This window comes from Chenopodium album, chromosome 13, assembly GCF_948465745.1.
Source record: "Chenopodium album chromosome 13, dcCheAlbu1.1, whole genome shotgun sequence".
Lineage (NCBI taxonomy): Eukaryota > Viridiplantae > Streptophyta > Magnoliopsida > Caryophyllales > Amaranthaceae > Chenopodium > Chenopodium album.
Window position 1 is genome coordinate 42,580,712 of NC_137846.1, and position 19,125 is coordinate 42,599,836.

The following is a 19,125-nucleotide window of genomic DNA, read 5'->3' on the forward strand; positions in this document are numbered from 1 at the left end:
TTAGGAATTTTTTTAACTTTTACCAATAAAAAGAAAAAAAAAACTCGTTGTGTGAAACACACAAAATGAGGCATTTGCGATTTTTTTTTTAAAATCAATTCTAATTTCAAATCGAACCCAATAACCCAAAAGGATCCCAAAACCTTTAAAGAGCATATTTTTTGCACGAAAATCGAAGATTATTTTTTAAATCGTTAAATTTAACGGTTTTCCTGATGGCAGACAGTAAAAAAAATTTCCTCCGTTTCTTTTTTATTGAGACGTTTCTTTAGTCACATTTGCTATTGCACAACTTCAACCATTTATATCTTTAATTACCAATAAGTTAAATTATAAAAAGTTGATATTTTAAAAATATATATCGTGAAGAATCTAATAAGATACCACAAAACTATATTTTTCATTATGTATAAAGCACAAAAACACAAAGTGTATAAATAGTGCTAAAGTGTCAACTAAAAAAAATGGATGTAGTAATTTTTAGAATTTTAATGCTAAATTAAAAGCTTGGGAAGTTTTGGTGGTGAAAAAAAAAAATCGTGATTTTTTTTATTTACTTTTTTTGTGTTAAAAGTCAAGAAATCCTTATACATATTTTAAATTATTTGTAACGATTTAACATAAAACATGAATTGAAAATGTATAATCAGTCCAAATAATAAGAAATGCAGTCAATATTACTCGTACAATCATTCATTCAAATCATTTCCAAAAATGGGATGGAAATAACAGTAGAGGAAAATTCTTCTGACTCATTTGTCGACCTTTTTACATATTCCCTCCGTCCCCAAATGATAGTCCCTTTGGCCTATTTTCAGTCCCAAATTGATAGTCCCTTTTGTTTTTTTCAAGTAACATTAATATTTCAGTTTTACCAAAATACCCTCATTTTTTTGTCCTTTTCCTTTGTCCTTCCCATATTACCCCCATACTTTACTCAGATTCTTGTGTCATTTTCTCCTAAATTTCTACACTCTTCCTCTCTCCTCTGGCATTAAATTTTTATCTCCCCTCTTTCTCTTTGAAAAGTAAATAAAACCCTTTGGTTTCTTCTGAAAAGCGGAAAACAGCAAATCAAAAACACTTTTTCTCTCTAGAATTTATTTGCTAATCATTATCAGTTTCTTTTCCCCATAGAGTTGTACATCTTAGTTAAGTTTCTTAATTCCCGTGATTTTTGCCCATAAGGGACTATCATTTGGGGATGGAGGGAGTAAGATACAAAAGCTAGTAAAGTCTACATTATAGACGGCTGAAATTCAATTCCTATGTCCTTTAATTGTATAATTCGTACATGTCATACTAGTCTTATTAAAATCAAATTTAGTACTCCCTCCATCCTTTTATTATATGTCTGTATTCCTTTTTTGGGTAACCAAAATTGAGTGTCTGTTTCTATTTATAGGTTGTACATTTTGCCAATATTATTCTAGCTCTTTTTGATGATTTGTCATCATTTTTCTTTTTTGTAATTTAACATCAATTTCCAATACTCCTAATTTTCAACTACTTTTTCTTTCTCTCTATCTCTTTCTAACCCCACATGCATAATTATACTCTCAATTATTAGTTTTAAGGAATCTTTAATTTTCTTAATTCTCGTGTAAAATGAAAAATAGACATGCAATAAAAGGACAGAGGGAGTGCCAATCTTGATAACAATTTTGGTACGACATTTAGGACTTGTACTCTTCTCTTTACCTAAACAAAAAAGTCTGGTTTGATTTTATTAAGGTTTGATTTGAATTTTTATTATTTGGTCTGATTTGATCTAATTTAATAATTTAATTAAATTTTGCCTTTTTTTTAATACTCCGTACTAATCTATAAAGAAAAATATTTTCAAAATAGATCTTGTAAGATTCGTCTCATTATAATTTTTTCAAATATATACTTTTCATAATTTTTTAAATACTCAATTAACATCATTTAGAAGTAAGTTGGTAATTAATAGTTCTAATCTGATCTGAATGTTTCTGGTCTGATTTGATCTAAATTTATCAAGAATACTCCCTCCATTTTGTAATAATCGCAACACTTTCCTTTTACGCACATTTCATAATAGTTGCAACACTTCCTATTTTAATATGGACCGTCCACTACTATTTTATTATTTCTCTTTCCCACTTACCCTACTTTCATAAATATTTAATCATTTATCTTTTTTTACTGAAATTATTTTTACTATATTGAAATTATTTTTGCTGAATTTAAATTATTTTTGCTAAATTGAAATTAATTTTACTGAACTGAAATTATTATTACTGATTTTGTATTATATTTCTTCTTTATAGTTATTAAATTTTACTGAACTGAACTTAATTTTACTAAACTGAACTTAATTTTACTGAACTGAAATTATTTTTACTGAACTGAACTTATTTTTACTTAATATTATTTTTGTAAGGTGAAGTGAACAGTGCCTTATACTACTTTTTTAAAAATATTTTTCTCTCCTATTAACAATAAAATATATTTCTATTAATTATACTTTATACTATAAAATTCACCCTATGATCTAGCTCTACCCTATAAATTTTCTAAATCATTGTACAATGCCTACTGTTGCGACTAATATGAAACAAAGGGAGTAAGTAATAAGTATCTGAAATAAGTTGAAGAGAACAAGTCCAAGACATAATAAGTGACTTCAAACGATAATTATTTTACACTACTTTCGTTTTTTAAGTTGATACATTTTGAATTTAGCCACTGTTTATACACTTTTTTACCGTGTTTTGTGATTAATAAGTCATGAAAAATATAATCATGTGGGATATTGTTATTTTTGTCATGATATATATTCTCGAAATATCAACTTTTATAATTTATGCTAATTAGTAATTAAATATATTAATAGTTGAATTTGAGCATAGACAGCATGACCAAGAAAAACACGTCAGCTAAAAAGCAATGGAAGAAGTACAAAGTATTCCATATAATTTTTTACGACTCTTAAACTTAATTTTTCTTTTTTGAAAGTATTAATCGCAAGTTCGCAACGGTAAGAAGTTCACATAATTTAAGAAAATATAGAGTTGGCTTTAATAATAAAAAAAATAAAAAGTATACTTAATATAAGAGAGAAGTGATATAAAAAAATGGTGTAAGTAGGGTTGGTAGGAGAGATAAATAATAAAATATATGTGAAAGTGGGGTTAGTAAAAGAGATAATAAATAAAATAATAGTAGGTCATTACCAAATAAGGAAGTGTTGCAACTATTACGAAACAAAAGGAGTAGTTTGTTGCGTAAGATAAGGTCTTCCTCCATAGAACACATTTGAAGTTTGAACTTGTGTTTTGTGGTGGGAAATTGATTGAGTAATAGTGTAATACCTTTTGAAATTGAATTCCGTCCACATGATTAATCATATAAACCTTTATAGACGTTCTCATAGTACAAATAGTAGTTACTCATTTCATATACTTCCTCCGTTCTTTTTTTACTTGATCCACTTTGACTTTTACACTATTCACCAACCCTTCTTTGACCGTCTTTTATCAATTAACCTATACTAAAAGCGAATCTAAAATAACATTTGTCATAATGTCATTAAAAATTTTCCCGCCCAATTTTACTTTCTATTTTTATGCAGATTATATATTGAAGGAAATCATTTTATAATAATTTAAATTATCTTTCTTCCAATTAAAATTCTTAACAATAATAATTCTCCATATAAACCTAACTAATATATTTTTACATATACGCAGTCTTTTATATTAGGTATTATTTTTATAAAAAAAATGAGGTGAGTATTATTAAACAATATTGCTATACATTATTTTAGTTTTCGATAATACTATTAACTTTTTTTCATCCAATTTTTTACTTTTGCAATAATGTTTAATTCAATTAAAAATAAAATCATTTTGTTAAGACATATATACACACTTTATTTTTTACTCTTAAAAGTTGTATTAATAATAACGCAGAACGTGCAGGTACTATATAACCTTAGATTTTTTCAAATAAATAAATAAAGCCTCTTTTTTCTAAGTGTCACTAGCTAATCTAAGACATTGATATAGTTAGGTATAAAAGTTAAAGTTATATTTATTTTTGAATTAATATTATGAGTATAATTTATTTTATAAAAATATACAATAACCTTTTTTAAAAAGTTAATAACAACCGTGCATTGCACGGGACTTAAACTAGTGAATATATAAGGAAAAATATATTTATGTGGAATTTTATTGAATTCATCCCAATAAGTAATATCATAATATATAACTTTTATAATATTTATTTATGAGAATTAAAGTTATTAATCGTTAAAGTTTTACATTAACAAGCGTGATAAAATAAATAAATCAAGTAAAAAAGAACGGAGGAGTAATAATTGGAGAAACAACTGTTTTATTATTAGATTTAATTAACGTCAAGGGACTCGGACAAGTCAATGCAAATTTGAGCTTTTTAGCATTTTTAGACAATTTACTAGTAAATCTATCACCGTTAGCAAACCATGTGCGTTTAAGCGGATACTCCTTTTAGCACTCCGTACATACTTTGAAGATATTGAAAAGTCTAAAAACAACTCCAATGTAAAGCTAATTTGACAATTAAATTGACATGACACATAAGTTTTTAAACTAATGGTTATTGTAGCAATTTTGAATTTCAATGACTAGCTATTTAGCTTACAATTTAAATGAACTTCACCTCCTTAATTAAATTTTTATATTTTATTTTATTGATTCTATTTTTTTTTGGCAAGTTTTTCTCTAAGCAAAACTTTGTCTAGCCAAGCTAATTGCATTTTGTAACTCCAATAATCAAGCTAATAGCTAGGGATTATTTAATATTGCAAGCAAGTCCATAGGTACAACCATTGGAGTTGCTCTAATAATAACTTTTTCCATTCTAATAACATTGAAACAAGGATAAAATTACGCATTTTAAGTATATTTTATATGTTAAATATATGTAATTGTATAAGAGTAAAAATTAAAAAGAAGTTGATATTGTGAAAGTATTTTACTCCGTATGAGACGAATTTAACAAAATCTCACATGCTATATTTTGCTTAACGTATAAGTCATATTATATGGTCAAACAAGAGTGATAAACAGTGTAAAAGTCCTATTGTTGAAATATTATTGGAACGAAGGAAGTATAACTAAACATAGGTTCCGTCAAAAAATAAAATAAAATAAAATAAATAAATTAAAAAAAAAAAAAACATAGGTTGAAATTATTTTGTATGATGGTGTGAGTCTGTGAGATATAAGATTAGAAAATATCTATTTTATGCACCAATGACTTAATTGAATTAATTTGAGTAACATGATTTTTGAAAGCATATCCCAACAATAGGCTAGGGAGGATGACAAAATTAGTAGAAGTTAGGAAACAAATTTGAATCATATAAACATTAATGTGTTAATAATAAAAGAAGGGGGCATGAAGAATTAATTATTTGATGTTAATTGTAACGTATTGTGTCTCAAATTGCAACAAAAAAATTTCATATAAATTTTGTTTATCTACTCATCCTAAATTTTCATGAACACATTGTTTTTTTTTTTTCTTTTTTTTTTCTTTTTACAAGATGAACACATTGTTTGGTAAATAGAAAGATACTTTCAAATGTTCGAGATAGAATTGCATTAGAAATAGATAGTAACATAAAAAGCTCTTCCAAAATTTTTTTGTAAATCAATTATAGAAACATTTACTTCACCTGTAATTAGTGGCAATGGCATAATTAAACCATATAACAAAAACTAAAATTGAACATGCTCATAAACTGTCTTCCTCTAACACAACGATTAATACTTTTTTTTTTTTTTTTTTTTTTTTTTTTTTTTTTTTTTTGGAAACCGGTTAATACTTCATATAATAGAAGAAATGAAGAATGAACAGTACGTAAAGAATGCTCCCTTTTTATTTTTTTAATATTACTTTAACTTATACACTATTCACATATTCTTTTTAACTTAATTTTTTTTTAATTGTTATAATATGAAATATAATATTATTGTGTAATATACTATTGGATTAATTATAATGTCTATTTTTATAATTGTTTTTATTACAATAGTAAATTACAAAAATTAATTATGAAATCTATTATTGGCATATGCATCAGTCAAAGTAATGAAAATATTAAAATTGAAGGGTTATATTAAATTAAAGGCATAAAAGATTAGATATTCGATGATAAGAATAAAGAAAAAAAAAATCGATTCTTTCCACAAAGTAAGGATTGTTATTCTATTTATGTTGATCCTTTTCATACATAGCCCTTTATTAAAGTAAACATTTCTACTACTTTCTCCGTTTTTTATTTATCTGCATCACTTTCTTTTAATAGATTTTTTTTTTCTTTTTTTTTTTTTTGCATAGCTTTTATAAATAGCAACTTTATATTATATTTTAGGAAAAATTAAGTTTATAAATCCCAACTTTGGGCGGTTTACTATGAAAAATCCCAACAATGCATTATTCCTCAAAAATCCCAACTTTGATACCCATTTTCTTTTAAAGATCCCAGATGACCGGTTACGTGAAGAGAAGGTTAACTCATTTTTTCTAAAAAAAAAATTGCCACTTGTCACGGAATTTTAGTGGTCCAAAAAACAAAATTAGTTGTTTTTTTTTTTAAAAATCCGATTTATTCAAAAATAAAAATAAAAATTAAAAAAAAAACCCAGTGAAGGATTTATGTTTTCGTCGTGTGCAATTACTAGATATATAAATGGATCAAATTATGGAGATAATTAAGTTCGGACATTTGGGTCGTCGTTTTATCACATCTAGAGGTACTAACGTTCTTTGGGCTAGTAAAATAGCCTAAAGCCCAATTGGACGGATCCTATAAGGTCACACAAAGGGTCTAGATCGGGCACGAGAGGACAAGGCCCATGATGGGCCTCATCCTCTAGTATGGCCAGCCATATGAAGTAAGGTTGAGGGTTTTGGGCTTCCTAACCCTAATCTAATTATAATGTGATTATAAATAGACTAGGTGCCTAGGGTTTGCTAGTAGTATGCAATTATCTGATCAGTGAGATCAAACCCTAATTAGCAAACACGAGACCAACCCCTCTCATACTCCTCTCTATCTCACGGCTCTCTCTCTCCTCCTCGGGGCCAATGTGGTGGTTCGTGGTGGTAGTGGGTCGTGGTGGTCGGCTTAGTCCATTAAAGATGGTAATCGCGGTTTTCCTCAATCACTCGACCAATTTAGTATTGGTGGACGACTCGTTCGAAGCTCGTGGACTAAGTAGAGGAGCAACGCTTGGGGCTCTATTCTCTCCCTGATTTGTCAATCATTTGCTACGTGGAATTCACGCTTCAAAGGTATGATTATGTGTCTTGTGTGTTATGCATGTGATTTTGGGATTAGGTACTTTTATGAATATGATTCATGATTTTCCGCTGCGTAGTCTCTATAAACTCCTACAATGGTATCAGTTAGCCTCTTGCATGAACGCGCTTGATCATATTAATATGATTAATTTGAAGTCCATGTTAATTTTATAATCAATTAAGAGGGAGAAATTAATTTAATTATGGTTCAATTATTATATTTAATGTGATTAAACTTTTGAAATTGATTAAATGAGATTTAATTATGCTCAAATAGCCATGAAGAGGACCGAATTTTAGCCCAAAAATGTTTGAAATTTTCGAACCCCCTAACCCTAATTTCGAATTTTTCGAAAATTCATAGCTTAAAATATGATTTTGGTGCTTGATTTTTGATTTAATTCGAATTGTTTTATGTTTCATAATTTTAATCGGATTAATTTATGCATAAAAATGTTTTATGTATGATCATTGATTTAATTTTAAGAGTTAGAATTAAATTGGGATTAATTTTATGATGAACCCTAATTTTAAAGTTGAATGTGATTTAATTTTAAAATTTGGACTGATTTAATTTAATTTTTATAAAAGTTATTTTAATTAAACCAAAAAAAAAAATAGTTTTAAGGCCGGCAGCCGCAGCTGGGTGGCGTAGCCACGGCGGCTACCGACCTGGTGGCAGTCCAAGAGGGGGGGAGGGGAGGGCGACGGTCCAAGGTGGCTGGGGCAGCAGCTGTGCAAGCGTTACACGCTGCTGCCGTGGCTGCCACTGCTACTGGTGCTGCTGCCTTGCGGCAGTGGCTGCTGCAAAGCAGCCAACCATCGTGGCTAGCTCCGACTAGCCAACCACGGTGGCCAGCAGCCGTACAGTACGACTTTTTAAAAAAAAAAAAATTTCTGTTTTGAAAAATATTTCAAGATAATTACAAAATTATTTTGGGATAAAATCGGTTTTATTTCGGATAAAATCTTTTGTTTTAGGATAAAATCAAATCTTGCAAAAGTTGTTATATATTATCCATATTTAAAGTAGTTAAACTGGTAATTATCCATTATTAAAGTGGTTAATTTTGGATAAGATTGATTAGGAAATTCTGAGCATATTCCAAAAGGATAATAATTGATTTAAATAATGTGATTATCCCATAATTAGATTAGGATAATTGATTTTAAAATTATTTGATTGGCTAATAATTAGGGTAGAATCTCCTAAAGTTGTTAAGATAATCATGGATGATTAAATATGATTTATCTTTCTAGATTAAAATAATATTTGATTCTATCTCATGCCTAAATTAAAATATATGATATTTTATGATTGGTCATGAATAATATGCGATATTATCTAATTATGATTAAAATATAAGATATTTTAGGAAATGTGTTGCCTTAATTATGAACATTTGATGTTGTACTTTAGACAAGCATGTTGAGTGATTTATTATATGGCACTTTTATATGATATTATTTTTCTATATATAGACTAGTATGGCCCATAGATTCTAAAATACGATCCGCGCATCGTGATGTATTATTGTAATCTAAATACGGTCTGCGTACCGTTAAGTATTTTTGTAACTTTTTATTTAAAGTAAATAGATTAGTTATTTAAATAGTGTTAGTCCAAAGAAACTCATGAAGTGAAGACCCAAAAGGAGCAAGGTGGATGGAGATCCATGATGATTCAAGTGGGAGTTTTTCATTTCTAGTTTTCTTAAGACTAAGGGGCCATGCTATATCATGTTTTATTGCATTAGTAGATTATGCATGTTAGATTTATTTATGTTGATTGATGATGCGCTAGAGTTCACTAAATAATCACAACATAAATGAATCTAGGTCCCAGTAATATTGAGATTGCTTTTCTAATTAGATACCCAACAATCCGTTAATAGTAAGTGATGGGTTGGCCTCAACGGAGCGTCACTTGTTATTTTAGGTAATTTGGGGCGGATCACGTTCTACATATTTAATTGGTTACGCTCAACAAGGTTACCTAAAGAGTTTAGAACCTTGAAGCAAAGGGTAATAATTAAGCATGTGATGATTAATTATTCAACCAAGAGTTACAAGAGTTGTAATCAGTAAAGAGTTTACTCACCTTGAAAATATAATGCTTGATGGTAGGGCCTCAGTCCGGTCAACTATTACACAAATAAAGGATCTTGGAATCACTTAAAATTCAGTTGGGATCAATTAATGTTGAATAAAGTGCTTTAAAGTTACCTAATTAATTCGTATATGGTACTTTAATGTTAAATTAAACATAATTATTAAACATTGCCTTATTTTGACATAGATGGGTAGTCGTAATCACAATGACAACAATATTTACAATTTTCGACCATTCCTTGAGAAGGATAGGTTGACAGGAGAAAAATTTTCCACTTGGGAAAGAATGCCAAGGCTCGTTCTGAAATCTGAAGGTAAAGAGGATGTCATTGATAGCCCATTGCCAGGACCTCTGCCAGAAACTGCAACTACGGCAGAAGTCAAGAGGCACAAGAAAGATCATGATAGAGTTGTGCCTATCACTTGCTTGATGATTGCTACCATGGAACCTAGTCTTCAAAAGCGTTTTGAGGATCAGGATGCGTACACAATCATGCAAGAACTCAAAGCATTGTTTAAGAAACAAGCAACAGTTGAAAGGTACGAGCTTCCACTACTAAAAATTAAGGGTTTTGCGACCGCCTCTAACAGTCGCAGAAAATAGCAAAAACGGTCGCAATTCATAATTGCGACCGTCAACGGTCGTAAAGGGGTGGTCGTTATTTAGTTGGTCGCAAAAAAATAAAATTACGACCGTTTGACGGTCGCAGATTTTTTGCGACAGTTTTTAATATTTTCAACGACCGTAAGGGGAACGGTCGCAAATATCAATAATTGTGACCGGTTTAATCGGCAATCGCAAAATTGGATATTAGCGACCGCTTAAAGCCGTCGCTAAAAGTTTTCTAAAAACAAAAAAAAAGCACCCACCTCCCTGTACTTCACAGCCAGCCTCATCACCAATGCCCACCCTAAAACACCACTAGCCACCCCCGATACACCACCCAACCACCTCGAAAGCACTAGCCCACCCCATAAAACTCACCTTGCCACTCCCGTAACTCCACCAGCCACCCCCATAAATCTCAAAAAAAAAAATAAAACTGGAAAAAAAACGTTCGTAGGAAAACAAATTATACCAGAAATCAAACAATATTAAACAATAGAAAACCAAAAATCAAACAAAACCAAAAATCAAACAATAGCAAACAAAATATCAAACAAAACCCACAAAAATTAACTAAATACAAAATTCGAACAAGCAAAAAAAATCGAACAAGGAAATTCAAACACACAAAACCCACAGAAATCCAGAAAACAAAGCAAAAAAAAAAATAAAAAAAACAAGAAAATCAAGCAAAAAAAAATCCAGAAAATCAACCCCCAATAAATCCAGAAAATCAAACCCACAAACATCAAGCAAAACAAATTATACCAGAAAAAGAATTCGAACAAGGAAATTCAAACAAGAAAATCAAACCCACATAAATTAACCCAATAAATTTCGAACAAGGAAATTCAAACCCACAAAACCCACCCAAAATTCAAACCAAAATCGAACAAAAAAACTAACAAAAAGAAGTATAAACACAAAAACATACCTCAAACCCCGAGTTAACTTCGAATGTCACCTTAAATTTGGTTAATAAAGCCTAATTCGACCATAAAAAGTGTAGATCTACACTTTTCAAGGTCGAATTTGACGTTAAGAACCATTAACTTGTTTAACACCACCACTTAAGCATCAAGACGTTGCCGGAATCGCAACACCGTACCACCGACGTTCCCGGAGAAAGTGAAGGAAAAGGAGAAGAGGAAAGAGGAAAGAGAATAGGGCAGGTTGGGGAAGAGGAAAGGAAGAGAAGAGGAAATATGGAAGAAGAGGGAAGAGAAAGAAAACCAGAGAAAAGATAAGGAGAAGACAGAGAATGTGAGAAGAGAGAGAATGGAGGAGTGCGGCCTCTCAAGGCTTAGGGGTTTAGGGTTAAGTGCACCCATTTTATACGTGTAATTTTTTGAAAAAAAAATTAAAATCCTTGCGATCGCTTTAGCCGTCGCAAAATTACGACCGCTTGATGAACGGTCGCAATTTCCACAATTTGCGACCGTTAAGAGCGGTAGCAAATAATTTAATTTAATTTTGAATTATTTTTTAAATGTATTTTATTTAAACAAAATGTTTAAATACCTTTACGACCGTTTAATATCCTAAAAACGGTCGCAAATCTGCGACTGTTTAGAAAACGGTCGCAAATTTCAATTTTTTTGCGACCGTGTTCAAAACCGGTCGCAAATTTCAATTTTTCCGACCGCTTTAATGACGGTCGTAGAAAAACGGTCGCAATTTGACCGAATTCTAGTAGTGTTCATCGTGAGATTCTGGATTGTAGGATGGAGAAGGGTGCCACAGTTCATGATCATGTTTTCAAAATGATCGGCCTTATTCAAAGTATGGAGAAACTGGGGCACCCATACAGTGATGAGATGGCAACAGACATCATTCTCCACTCACTTTCAGAAAGTTTTAACCAGTTTATCATGAATTTTAACATGACTGCGACTGCAAAGACTATGAATCAATTGCACGCAATGCTGGTTAGTGCTGAAAAGCAAATTGCTAAGGAACCTAAGAAGGAAGTTCTTATGATTCAAAAGGGAAAGAGGTTCAAAAAAAAGGGGCAAGAGGCTAGTGCCAAGAGCAAGGGAAAGCAAGTTGCTAAGGCTCCTGAGAAGCCTAGGGCGAATCCAAAACCCAAGGGTGCAAGTGAAAGTGAATGCTTTTACTGCAAGAAGAAGGGGCATTGGAAACGCAATTGCCAGAAATACCTTAACTTCCTCAAGAAGAATGAAGCATCAACCTTAGGTATTATGTTATAAACATTTTAACTTTCACTTAAGTATGTGATACCAAGTTACAGTGCTTAACATTATTAATGTTGTGCAGAAGCTGCAAAGAAGTGAGGCTAGCATGGAAATGGAGCTTGAAGGTACACTAGAAGTGTTCGAGTGGCCAGAGATAGCTTCATAGTTTTAATTTCTGAATTTTTATGATTTTAGAACAATTTTCAGTTTTGATGAGACAATTTTCAGTGTTAGTTTGAATACTGATTCGTTTTTTTTACTTGGCTTGGACAAGTGTTGATCCATGGCCAAGGTAATAAATTGTTTTCATTTTGCTAGATACGAGTTAAATTTTATTTTATGACATTGATAAAAGTAGATCACAAAAGCAAAATTAGATGATTCAAAGTAAACTTACTTATAACAAAGTAAGATTAGGTCACATAAACCATTTTGCATATCCAAAGTTATATTGGGTGGACTCTTATTCTTATATGATTATGAATCACTTGAGAATTAAAAGTTATGCTTGATAAGGTAAGATGACCAAGTTGTCTTTTAGTTGAAAGGGTAAAAGAGCTAAAATGACCTTTTGCAACACAAACATATGATGTGTGTGGATCATAAGTTCAAGAATTAGCAAAGAGATTTAACTATTTCATTGCTTTTACTAACGATTTAAGTAAATATATCGATAATTACTTAATGAAGTAAAAGCTTGGAATCATTTAAAAGTTCAAGAATTCCAAAATGAAATGAAAAATCAGTTTGAGATAAATAATTTAGCACCACAATATGATTGTTGTGATATATATTTAACTCAAAATCAATGATCATCTAAAAGGGAATTGTGGAATTAGTTCACAATCCAGAGACATTACATTCAAAATGAATGGTGAAAGAAGGAATCAAACCTTGCTTGCCATGATTCGATCCTATTTTAGATTTAATGATTTACAAATATCGTTTTGAGGATATGCATTTACAACAACAATTGCGAATATACTAAACAGGAAACTTAACCAAAGCAGTAGAAAAGATGTCATAAGAGTTATGATTTGGAAATGTTCCAAAAGTTATCTTTTCAAAACAGGATTAAGGGTTATGAAATCAATGTAAAATGTTTACAAAAATGAAATAATAGACCCTAAATCAGACAATAGTTCTTCATGGGTTTTCTCATGGAAACTAAGAGGTATTATTCCTACAATCGCATAAAAACAAAGTGTTTGTTACTCGCGATAGTGTTTTTATAGAAAGAAATCTCTTCCTACAAAGTCAAGTGGGAGTAAACTTAGATCTCGATGAGATTCGAGACGAGCAATAAATGAATGTGAATAACACCACATCAGAGACGAAGGCATATGAAATCAGCTAATCTGATAAACCATGTGTCGAAACAAGCTAATTCCACTAGCGAGACTTCTATCGTCCCAACTTGAATAAAAGGCTTCAAAGAGTTGAAGAGAATAATTCTATTATTGCTCATACCTATCATAGGTTACTTAGGATCAAAACAAAAAGTTTGTTGAAATTCTGAGAAAAAGGTGGATTTTAAAATTTTCCTACTGGAATGGTTAGAACCCATGCCTTACAAGCAAACTTTGGATAAGTGTCAACTCAGGAAATGGCTTAAGGCCATTAAATCCAGAATGGACTCCATGTCTGTAAAGATGTGTTATTCCATGATAGTCTTACAAATAGGGTCAAACCTATTAGATGCGTAAGTCTATTTGGATTCTTCTAGTAATTGCTAATTTCGATTACGAAGTTTAGCAATGGAAATCAAAATCACCTTCATGAAATGTTCTTGATGGATGGTATGTATATGATACAACCTAAGAATTTTAAAATCCAGAAATCCTAGAAAGTTTTGCGAATTTCAGAAATTCATTTAATGGATTGAAGTAAGCATAAGGGAGTTGAAACATTCGTTTCGATCAGACAATCAAACAATTTGATTTACTCAAAGAACATAACGAATCTTGTAGAGACAAGAAGTTTAGTGGGAGCAATTGGTCTTCTTAGTCATGTATGTAGATGACATACAGTTCATATGAAATGATATATCAATGCTTAAGTAAGTCAAGCAGTGGTTAGAGAGTTGTTTCTATATTAAAGGCTTAGGAGATATTGAGTACATATTGGGAATCAAGATCCACAAAATGAATCTTGAAGAATGATTGGAATGAATCGAGAGACTTATGTTGATAAGGATCTTGACAAGTTCATGAAGCAAGACTCTAAGAAAGGATGGTTTCCCATGTTTCATGGTAGTACGCTCAGTAAAATTCAGTGCCTTTAAAAGCTAATAGAGTTGAGTTGTATGGATAATGTACCTTATGATTCTGCAGAAGGGTCCATTATCTGTGCCATGATATGTACAAAGAAAAATGTTACATATGACTCGTGCATGTGTAGCAATTTTTCAAGTAATTTCATAATAAGCATACTGAAAGTTACAAAGGGCAAATCCTTGAGTACTTGAGAAGGACTAAATTTTTCTAGCTAATGGTGTTAAAAGTGAATAAGTTGTCAAAAGTGAATACGGATGCAAGTTTCCAAACAGGCAAGATGGCTTTAGATGGTGATCTAAATACATTTTGTGTTTGAATGGAGAAGAACAGTAAGCTTGAAGAGTTCAAAGCAGAATACTGTTGCATACTCATTGTCAGAATATTTGTTTTAGCTACAGTAAGAGTAGTTAAGGAGTAAGTTTAGATCAAATTGTCTTGTGACTAAAAGGACACCTTTGTCAAAACAAAGAAGTCAGGGTCACATCACAAATCCAAACAAATAGATATGAGATATCACCTCATTTATGAGATCAATGACAAGCGGAATGTCGTGATCTGCAAAGTTTTATTATGAGTGAGAAATCACTAAACCCCTTCCAATGACTAAGATATGAGAGTCATATTAAAGATTTGGATTGAAGCAAGTTATGTAATTCAAGTTGTATATGTTTTGAGAAAGCATATTACATAAGGAATGCATATATTTGCAGAATTATGTTTAAAATAGAAATGTCATTTATCTTATTTAATTATGGTTTTGGAAATTAAATAAAATGTCCAAAATAATTATGAATTGAAGGCTCATCAGGTTGATGACCTGGTGAATGAAACCCCACAGGTGAACAAAATTCATATATTATTTAAGTTCCTAGTTCGAAATCATTAAAGTGGACATAAATGATTTCAATAAATGGAATAGCATGTAAGATTAATTGGATAGCGCAATTTCATGGGCTATAGGGGCATAGTGATGCTTGGTCAATCAGTTGGATATGCATGAATGATATATTATCGAACTATTGACCTACTTTGAAGTTCAAGTATAGAGCTTCCGGATATATTAGTGGATTCCTTTGACATGAGTGGAACATTGATTTCATTCAATGATTGATTTAACTGTGGTACACTCAAACGTTTGCCCGTAACTGGAGATTATAAAGTGTGTTTCCCGGTTATTTCAAAATTTGAGTGGGAGCCTTGTTGCCACAAGATTGGATTGAGTCTACCTATTAAATTAGGAAATGTGTCATGGCCGCTTGAAGAGGGAGAATTCAGAAAATGCGTGGTCGCGTTCAAATGCATTACTCATTAATCATTTGGTTTTGTAATTCTAACTCAGATTTCAAGAAACGATTTGTAGATTAATATGATCTCGACATGTGATGCAATCATATTATCAAATCGACACATATTGACTTAAGCAATTTGAATATTGCACACTTGTCTCAGACAAGTGGGAGATTGAAGGATTTATGTCTTCGTCGTGTGCAATTACTAGATATATAAATGGATCAAATTATGGAGATAATTAAGTTCGGACATTTGGGTCGTCGTTTTATCATAACTAGAGGTACTAACGATATTAGGGATAGTAAAATAGCCTAAAACCCAATTGGACGGATCTTATAAGGTCACATAAAGGGTCTAAATCGGGCACGAGAGGACAAGGCTCATGATGGGCCTCATCCTCTAGTATGGCCGGCCATATGGAGTAAGATTGAGGGTTTTGGGCTTCCTAACCCTAATCTAATTATAATGTGATTATAAATAGACTAGGTGCCTAGGGTTTGCTAGTAGTATGCAATTATCTGATCAATGAGATCAAACCCTAATTAGCAAACACGAGACCAACCCCTCTCATACTCCTCTCTATCTCACGGCTCTCTCTCTCCTCCTCGGTGCCAATGTGGTGGTTCGTGGTGTGGTGGATCGTGGTGGTCGGCTTTCTAACACCCCGTGTAATAGAAGGCGAGACGTTAGCGGAAATAACGTCAAGACGGAATGTCACTCTAAGGGTTACTAAAAACTAAACAAAATAAATAAATAACTGAAACAAAAATAATGAAGAGAAAGAAATCCTAAATGATCAAATAAAACTTCCAACGAGGCAGAACAACCTCAAATTTGACTATCTCATAAAGAGAGGTAAAGACATCAAAAGATAGTCGATAAAACTCCTTGGGAACAACCTAAACACTCTGCTCTCAGCCCAGACTCAACAAACGCTACTCTTCACCTGCAAATAACATTTAGGTTCCACAATCAGTGGGGAGTAACTAGCAGTTCTCCCAAAACTTGTAGAAACACAAAGCTAAGCATAGAGTAAAGCATAGAAGCATACATGAAAATAATACAACAAGTAGACAAGATAAACAACTACTTCACAATATACACAAGATAAACATGATAAGATACATAGATAGGAATACACATCCAAAACATGCAACATGATTACAATACAATACAAAACAAACATGCATGGTAAAGAAAATGAATATATTACCACATGATTATAGAGTAAGAATAAATAGCACCCAAAGCATAAGCAATAAACTCATAAAAACAATAATTAACACTTATAAAGGTTCTTTAAAGAGATTTAGAAAATGCTTGACTTGACTTAAGAAGACCTTCACAAAAGCGTAATAATATTAAAATAGAGAATTTTAACTTTTCGAAAACTGATCCATAGTGAGGCAAGCATATAAAATATGAACGCCGGTGAATCCCGCAGCCCACCATCAAAGGTTTGTCAGGGCGAACCTACAGATGATTCCGCAGCCGTCTGCGTCTGAGAATGGCCAAACTCCCAGTTTTCCTACTCGAATTCCGCAGCCCGAGTAGTTCCGGACGACAATAATTAACCTAGAAAATTACATCTCGAATTCCGCAGCCCAAGATGTTGGCATGTTCCAACCATTGAATTCTGCAGCCCAATGGTTGTCTTACACTCACGAATCATATAAAACGGTAAAAATAATTCTTCAAAATCATCAAAACACATTTTAGGGATCATCAACCCTAATTTGAAAATACTGCAGGTCTTTACTTCTAAGACCAAAATTCAATATAAATCCTTCAAAATATACAAAATCATTTATAAATCATAACAAGGTGTCACTCTTATTGTCTGGATTTGGGTACGAAGCTAATTATAAAAAAATATCACAATACACTCCGTACACAACCCTTGGCGAAGCGGTGCTAAAAACAGTGTTATTCTACTTTAAAGCACAACGACGTCGACAACTTATTAATAATAGAAAAATGGCAGCAACTATAGTACTTCGTTAACACTTCATAAACACGCTCAAAACAATGCCAAAATGGTAAAATAAACTACGACATATTAATCCACATATTAGGAAATATATACATACAAGATAAGCTTAAATTCATGACTTTAACATGGTGAAAACAACATGAAAATGCAGCAGACCCTAACAAGAATTTCAGCAGCACATTGCACAACAAATTCTCCCAAAACCAACCTTAAACTCACAATTAACCTTATCCCATTACCATACACACTCTAAATACATAATAGTTCATGATAGGCACAAGATTAGGCATAAAAATTAGGCAATACATCTCTTAAATATAATCAATTCACACGGTTCACAAACTGACATTATGGCAGCACTACCTTTGCTTGGTTTTAGGCATATAAACAAATCAAAATTTACCCAAAAATATGATAATTTAATTTAGGAGTAAACCTAACATGATGCTACACCATTTTAGGCACAAAAACAAACCAAATCAAGGGAAATAAAGGCTGGAAACGTACTGCACAATGACAGGAATTACAGCTGCAGTTTTGTGAGCATTAGTGTTCATATAATTCTTAAAAAAACCACCAAAAAAACACAATAACAATATATGGTACCAAACCCTAGTATGTTTACATCTTCTAGGCATGATTATCTAGCATAGAAACCAGAAATAAAACATGAATAAGATAAACTCATTTCTCACACACAAAACAGCAAACAAACATGAGATAAACTACAACATTTTCTAATCTAACCAACTCTAATTTGCACCTAGCCTTAACCTATCCTAGCCATGTATTCTAAAGCTTGGAATAGTGCTAGTTACCTTGAATGGAGAGCAAGAAAAATCAGATTAGAATAGAGGAAAAGATCGTAATTTGAATCCGCCCGAGCCGCTTTAAAGTTACGCCTCTTACTAGCCTTGATCGATGAGGTTCTATGGTGTTTGAGTGCTTGAATAAGAGGAGCATCAATGACCCACGAATATCCCTTGATAATTACCAGAAGATTTGAGGAAAATTGAGAGGAGAAAAGTGTTGTGATGGTGCAGCAACCTCACGCACAAGAAGCGTTGTTTTTGTATGTGAATTGTAGGGAATATCAAGGGGTTTTGGACAGCATTTAATTTGTGATTGAATGGGATTGATTGTTGATGTAAATGGGGGGTTACTATGGTGGAAAAAATGGACAGTAACAGGCCCTTGTATAGCCGTGAGAAATAGGAGAAGTTGGGCTCAAGCAACACATGTGATTAGAAAGCAAATCCCTATATTAAGAATGTTAATTGAATTAGTTTAAGAGGGTTAACTAAGGAGTAACATGGGCTTAAGGAGGGA